Below are 7,344 nucleotides of genomic sequence, written 5' to 3' on the forward strand. Positions count from 1 at the left end.
GGTCTCAACAAGTCTTAACTAGCCCAAGCCCAAACTAGACACAGCTGACTCCAAGTTCCTGAAAAACAACTTGGGCAAATACCTTATTGTTAAAGCTTGGAGAACATGCAAGTTTTTGTTAAAATAATTAAAGAGAGCTTGATCAGCAAAGGCAGATTATAGTTCATTCTTTCTTCAGCAAGTTATAGTTTAATGGATCTAACTACTGATGACTACCCTTAGTAGTCACTATGGAAATCAGGATGAAGCATCCTCAAAAAAAAAAAAAAATGCTGATAGAAGACAGACACATTTGAACCTTATAATGGTAATGTGAGGACCTGGCACATATAGCAGAATTTTTAGGGAAAAGTCTACATATGGAAGGTGGCAAAAAGCCTGGTAATTTTTTACCCACACTAATGAGCAAAGACTTTCCACCATGAGTTCCCTCTACATAAAGGAGAAGTTTCATTTGCAAAAGATTCCAAAGAAGGATTTGTGGTGTGGTTCTAAAAATGATTAAAGTATCTAGGGCACTTAGTTTAACGGAAACAGGGAGCTCCCTGGTGGCCCGGTGGTTCGGATTCAGGGCTTTCACCTCCGTGGCCTGGGTTCAGTCCCTGATTAGGGAACTGAGATTCTATAAGCCAAAAAAAAAAAAAAAAAAAGAAGAAGAATGAAAAGAGAAAAATATAATAAAATGTAGGCAGATAGACATTTCCAAGTATTTTAGGGGCATAATCATTCCACAAATACCCTAAGTAGAGACACTATCACCCTAAGTAATAAAATTGATTCACTATTGGCCTTTTTCACCAACCTCTATAAAGACTTTGAAAAACCTTCAGGTTTATTGGTCTCCTAATATGATAAAATTTAGGTTTTATTCAGGTTAGAGCTTCAGTTTTCTGTAGTTTGACTTGAAAAACAGACTTGACCCCCCCAAAAAAAGTCTACCTTTTGTTATAAGAATGATTGAAGGATTTAAACTATTAATCTGGAAAGTGATACAGAGTAAGAGCATATAGTAACTAATTGTGTATATATATAGTAGATATTCAGAGAAGGCAATGGCAACCCACTCCAGTACTCTTGCCTGGCAAATCCTGTGGATGGAGGGGCCTGGTAGGCTGCAGTCCATGGGGTCGCTAAGAGTCGGACATGACTGAGCGACTTCACTTTCACTTTTCACTTCCATGCATTGGAGAAGGAAATGTCAACCCACTCCAGTGTTCTTGCTTGGAGAATCCCAGGGACGGGGGAGCCTGGTGGGTAGCCGTCTCTGGGGTCGCACAGAGTCAGACACGACTGAAGTGACTTAGCAGCAGCAGCATAGTAGATATTAGGACTTCCCTGGCAGCTCAGACGGTATAGTATCTGCCTACAATGTGGGGGACCTGGGTTGGATCCCTGGGTCGGAAAGAGCATCTGGAGAAGGAAATGGCAGTCCACTCCAGTACTCTTGCCTGGAAAATCCCATGGATGGAGAAGTGTGGTAGGCTACAGTCCACAGGGTCACAAGAGTTGGACACGACTAAGTGACTTCACTTTCATAGTAGTTATTATTCAGACATGAAAAAAGGAGGAAATCTTGCTATTTGTGACTACATGGATGGAAACTGTGAGCATTGTCATAAGTGAAATCAGTCAGGCAGAGAAAGACAAACATCGTATGATATCATCTATACGTGGACTATAAGAGAACAGGCAAACAAACAAAAACAAAACAAACATAAAAAGCAAAGGTCACAGATACAGAGAACAGATTGGTGATTGCCAGAGGTAGGGGATGAAGGGTTGGCAAGGTGGATGAAGGGGATCAAAAGGTACAAACTTCCAGTTAAAAAATAAATAAATCATGGGGATGTAATATACCACATGCTGGCCATAGTTAATAATACTGTATTGTATATCGGAACAATAGATCTTAAAAGTTCTCATCACAAGAAAAAAATTGTAACTATCTATGGTGACAGATGTTAACTAGACTTGTGGTGATTATTTGGTAAAATATACAAATGTTGAATTAAAATTTTTTTTCTTTTTTTTAAAAATTAATTTATTTTTTATTGAAGGATAAAAAAGAATTAAAAGAAATGCCCACTGGTCAGATAACAAGTGATATACAAAAATCTGTCCAGGCACTACTTAACTGAATAAATTTAGATTCAACTCCCTATAGTAATGACAAACAGAAAAGTCTACATGTTATGGAAAGAACATGGACCCTTATATGCCTGAAACAGTGGTTTTAATGCACGTTTAGCTGGGTAGATCTTATGGCAATATAATTTGTGAGCAATCACTGAGTTGCAATTTTCTTTATCTTGAGAAAATTAAATAGCTTCCCACTCTAAATTTCAATAATTCTAGTCATTTAAAAAATAATATATTTGATGTTTAACTTAGTTATAAAATAAAGAGGTGCTCTATTTTTGTTAAAGCAACTAGATGAATAAACTACTAAAATTAGAGTTCGTTTATGCACACAAATGCCTCAAAATATTGAACAGTTATAAAGTTTTTATAGTTGATGAATAATTAGTGAGTGTTTTACTTTAATAAGAAATTTAAAAATGGCTAAATCTTTTCATTTGTAGCTCTCATGAAATGCAGACTAGAGAGTATATAATTTAATATACATAATAATCTCATGGACAGCTGGGAAACACAAAACTCATCTAGGAGATTGCATTTTTATTCATGTGCGTGCAATTTACTCTAGAGTAGATTATTTTTTAATTGTATGTGTTTGAAGGAATTTAGTTATATCAAAAGAGATGAAACAATAACATATGCTTCGCTCTGCAAGCTTTTACAAAAATACAGCAGACAATGAGATACTGCATTGTAGGCTTAACAGTTCTCTTTTTTAATGCTCCACAACCATCTGTCACATATTTCCTAGGACAGATCTGTTGTAATATCCTTTCTGATCATCTCCATAAACTTGTACAATTCTCTAGGAATGCAAATATTTTAAATTTTTTGGCAAGTGGGAAATGAATAAATCAAGTTAGTATCCATTAAAATGAAAACATACCTCTGTCAAAAAAGAAAACCCACAGGAAGTCACAAGGGACATGGAATAACAGGTTTAGGAAACATCTTGATTGTTTACAGGAGTGCATGCCTGCCTGTTAAGTATTTACATATAGCTAAGGGGAACAGGCCCTAATTCTGCTCAGCCCCCCAAATCTCCAGACACACTTTCTCAAATAAACATGCTTCCACCTCTGTTAGTTGCTCCATTTCCGTCCATCTGTTTTGGTAATTGCTTTTCCTTCCTCATTATCGTTTCCAGTGTCTGGACAGGCTTATCCTGTTTCCTCCGGATGGTGTTTTTGTTTGTAGTCAGTTCCTGATTCCTCTTCCTGTTCCCTTTTATCCACTTTTGTTTGACCTCTCATTTGCACTGTAGGCTCCTTACACAGAACATTCTAAGCATGATTCCAACAACCATCCAAATTTAGGCACAATGGCTGGAATACTCTGGGTTTTGACTTTAATATAATAATCTTTTGCATCACTACATACATACACACAATCTTGGAAAATTGAGAACAGGGTAGATGGGGGAGTGGCTAAATGCTTTAAAAGTATTGTGGTATCTAAGTTGTATAGCTACATATAGACAACAATAGTCGATAAAATTCTACTTGAAAAGTCACAAAACAAGAGATGGTATTTAACTCTGTTTTAGTGTTGGGACAATAGGGTGGAAAGGATATACATCACTCTGAAGTCCAGCTAATAAGCTGTGAACTAAAAGAGAAGGTATCAAAAGCTGAAAGTCCAACTTGCTGCCAGGACAAGGGGAACTCGGTTATAGCTATGGAGATGGGAGGAAGGAGTCACTGTAAAAGACTGAGGGACTGAGATAGGCTATTCTCCAAGGGTTTCTTGCATTTCTGCACGACTTGCAAACAGGGCACTGACTGGCCTTTGTTCTTAACTATGTTTCCAAGGATATTTGTTTAACAAACTTCCTTGGAAGATAGAGATAGTGTTTCCCTTCAGAGCAAAGGATAAGTTGGCTTATTTTCCACTGTAGTAAAAGTAATGTTTTCTTCTAGAAGGTCATGTGTGCTTATAGTTTTATAGTGCATTTTAAAAGAAATTCCTGTTCCCTAAGCCCAAGATGCCTTTCCTATAAATGAACCCATTGTATGCACGGGTATAAACTGGCCCTCGTGTCACCCTGTGAACACTGGGATTTGAGCAAATGGTGCAAAAATGCCTCACTTTGGCTACTGCTTTTGCTGCAACTAATAAACTACCTGCATTCTCTACACAGGAGTCTCCTGTCTTCTATAAGCATCCATGAAATTGCAAAAGCCTAACTAGATAACTAACTCATACAGGAAAATCTCAGATCCTCTCAAGTTCTTGATAGGGGCTGAAGTTCAGATTTTAGGATTATATGAGCACCTGATCCAGGGGAATCAAAGTAGGAGATGAGACATGGAGCCAGGGAATTCAGCTCCCAAGTCAGTCAAAGAGGAACAGTTCTTGAGCCCTATTTCCTCATGAAATGGACACACAAGACACCAGACCAGTGCCAGTTCTCTTACCTGGAGTGGCAGTGGTTTGGTGGTAGCCATGGTTAGAAATTTTTCCACAGTTTATTGTGATCCACACAGTCATAGGCTTTGGCATAGTCAATAAAGCAGAAACAGATGTTTTTCTGGAACTCTCTTGCTTTTTCCATGATCCAGCAGATGTTGGCAATTTGATCTCTGGTTCCTCTGCCTTTTCTAAAACCAGCTTGAACATCAGGAAGTTCACAGTTCACATATTACTGAAGCCTGGCTTGGAGAATTTTGAGCATTACTTTACTAGCGTGTGAGATGAGTACAATTGTGCGGTAGTTTGAGCAATCTTTGGCATTGCCTTTCTTTGGGATTGGAATGAAACCTGACCTTTTCCAGTCCTGTGGCCACTGCTGAGTTTTCCAAATTTGCTGGCATATTGAGTGCAGCACTTTCACAGCATCATCTTTCAGGATTTGGAATAGCTCAACTGGAATTCCATCACCTCCACTAGCTTTGTTCGTAGTGATGCTTTCTAAGGCCCACTTGACTTCACATTCCAGGATGTCTGGCTCTAGGTCAGTGATCACACCATTGTGATTATCTGGATCATGAAGATCTTTTTTGTACAGTTCTTTTGTGTATTCTTGCCATCTCTTCTTAATATCTTCTGCTTCTGTTAGGTCCATACCATTTCTGTCCTTTATCGAGCCCATCTTTGCATGAAATGTTCCCTTGGTGTCTCTCATTTTCTTGAAGAGATCTCTAGTCTTTCCCATTCTGTTGTTTCCCTCTATTTCTTTGCATTGATCGCTGAGGAAGGCTTTCTTATCTCTTCTTGCTATTTTTTGGAACTCTGCATTCAGATGATTATATCTTTCCTTTTCTCCTTTGCTTTTCGCTTCTCTTCTTTTCACAGCTATTTGTAAGGCCTCCCCAGGCAGCCATTTTGCTTTTTTGCATTTCTTTTCCATGGGGATGGTCTTGATCCCTGTCTCCTGTACAATGTCACGAACCTCATTCCATAGTTTATCAGGCACTCTACCTATCAGATCTAGGCCAGGAAGCAACAGTTAGAACTGGACATGGAACAACAGACTGGTTCCAAATAGGAAAAGGAGTGTGCCAAGGCTGTATATTGTCACCCTGTTTATTTAACTTATATGCAGAGTACATCACGAGAAATGCCGGACTGGAAGAAACACAGGCTGGAATCAAGATTGCCGGGAGAAATATCAATCACCTCAGATATGCAGATGACACCACCCTTATGGCAGAAAGTGAAGAGGAACTAAAAAGCCTCTTGATGAAAGTGAAAGTGGAGAGTGAAAAAGTTGGCTTAAAGCTCAACATTCAGAAAACGAAGATCATGGCATCCTGTCCCATCACTTCATGGGAAATAGATGGGGAAACAGTGGAAACAGTGTCAAGACTTTATTTTTCTGGGCTCCAAAATCACTACAGATGGTGACTGCAGCCATGAAATTAAAAGACGCTTACTCCTTGGAAGGAAAGTTATGACCAACCTAGATAGCATATTCAAAAGCAGAGACATTACTTTGCCAACAAAAGTTCATCTAGTCAAGGCTATGGTTTTTCCAGTGGTCATGTATGGATGTGAGAGTTGGACTGTGAAGAAGGCTGAGTGCCGAAGAATTGATGCTTTTGAACTGTGGTGTTGGAGAAGACTCTTGAGAGTCCCTTGGACTGCAAGGAGATCCAAACAGTCCATTCTGAAGGAGATCAGCCCTGGGATTTCTTTGGAAGTAATGATGCTAAAGCTGAAATCCAGTACTTTGGCCACCTCATGCGAAGAGTTGACTAATTGGAAAAGACTCTGATGCTGGGAGGCATTGGGGGCAAGAGGAGAAGGGGACGACAGAGGATGAGATGGCTGGATGGCATCACTGACTTGATGGACGTGAGTTTGAGTGAACTCTGGGAGTTGGTGATGGACAGGGAGGCCTGGCATGCTGTGATTCATGGGGTCGCAAAGAGTCAGACACGACTCACCGACTGATCTGATCTGATCTGATCTGATGGTTAGTAACCCCAGGTATCCAAGAAGTCTGGGTAGAAGAGTTCAGATAGCTCTGCAGACTTCCCCATGATTCATGGGTGTCCTATAAGTTCAGTTTAGTTCAGCCCCTCAGTTGTGTCCGACTCTTTGTGACCCCATGAACCACAGCACGCCAGGCCTCCCTGTCCATCACCAACTCCCAGAGTCTACCCAAATCCATGTCCATCGAGTGGATGATGCCATCCAACCATCTCATCCTCTGTCGTCCCCCTTTCCTCCTGCCCTCAATCTTTCCCAGTATCAGGGTCTTTTCCAATGAGTCAGCTCTTTGCATCAGGTGGCCAAAGTATTGGAGTTTCAGCCTCAATATCAGTCCTTCCAATGAACACCGAAGACTGATCTCCTTTAGGATGGACTTGTTGGATTTCCTTGCAGTCCAAGGGACTATCAAGAGTCTTCTCCAACACCACAGTTCAAAAGCATCAATTCTTCAGTGCTCAGCTTTATTTATAGTCCAACTTCCACATCCATACATGACTACTGGAAAAACCATAGCCTTGACTAGACAGACCTTTGTTGACAAAGTAATGTCTCTGTTTTTTAATATGCTATCTAGATTGGTCATAACTGTCCTTCCAAGGAGTAAGCATCTTTTAATTTCATTGGTGCAATATAGTGCCATAGAAGTTCTTGACACTTCAGTCTGTGGACATTAGTGGGTTGATAATTTCCAAGTTCTTCTCATTTGTAGCTGTAGGCTCTACATGTGCCCCACAAGATTTCTTAAAGGAAGAGAGGATCAAGATGAAT

This window comes from Bos grunniens, chromosome 4 (genome assembly GCF_055505025.1).
Source record: "Bos grunniens cultivar Pamir isolate PY7600 chromosome 4, Bosgru_T2T1.0, whole genome shotgun sequence".
NCBI lineage: Eukaryota > Metazoa > Chordata > Mammalia > Artiodactyla > Bovidae > Bos > Bos grunniens.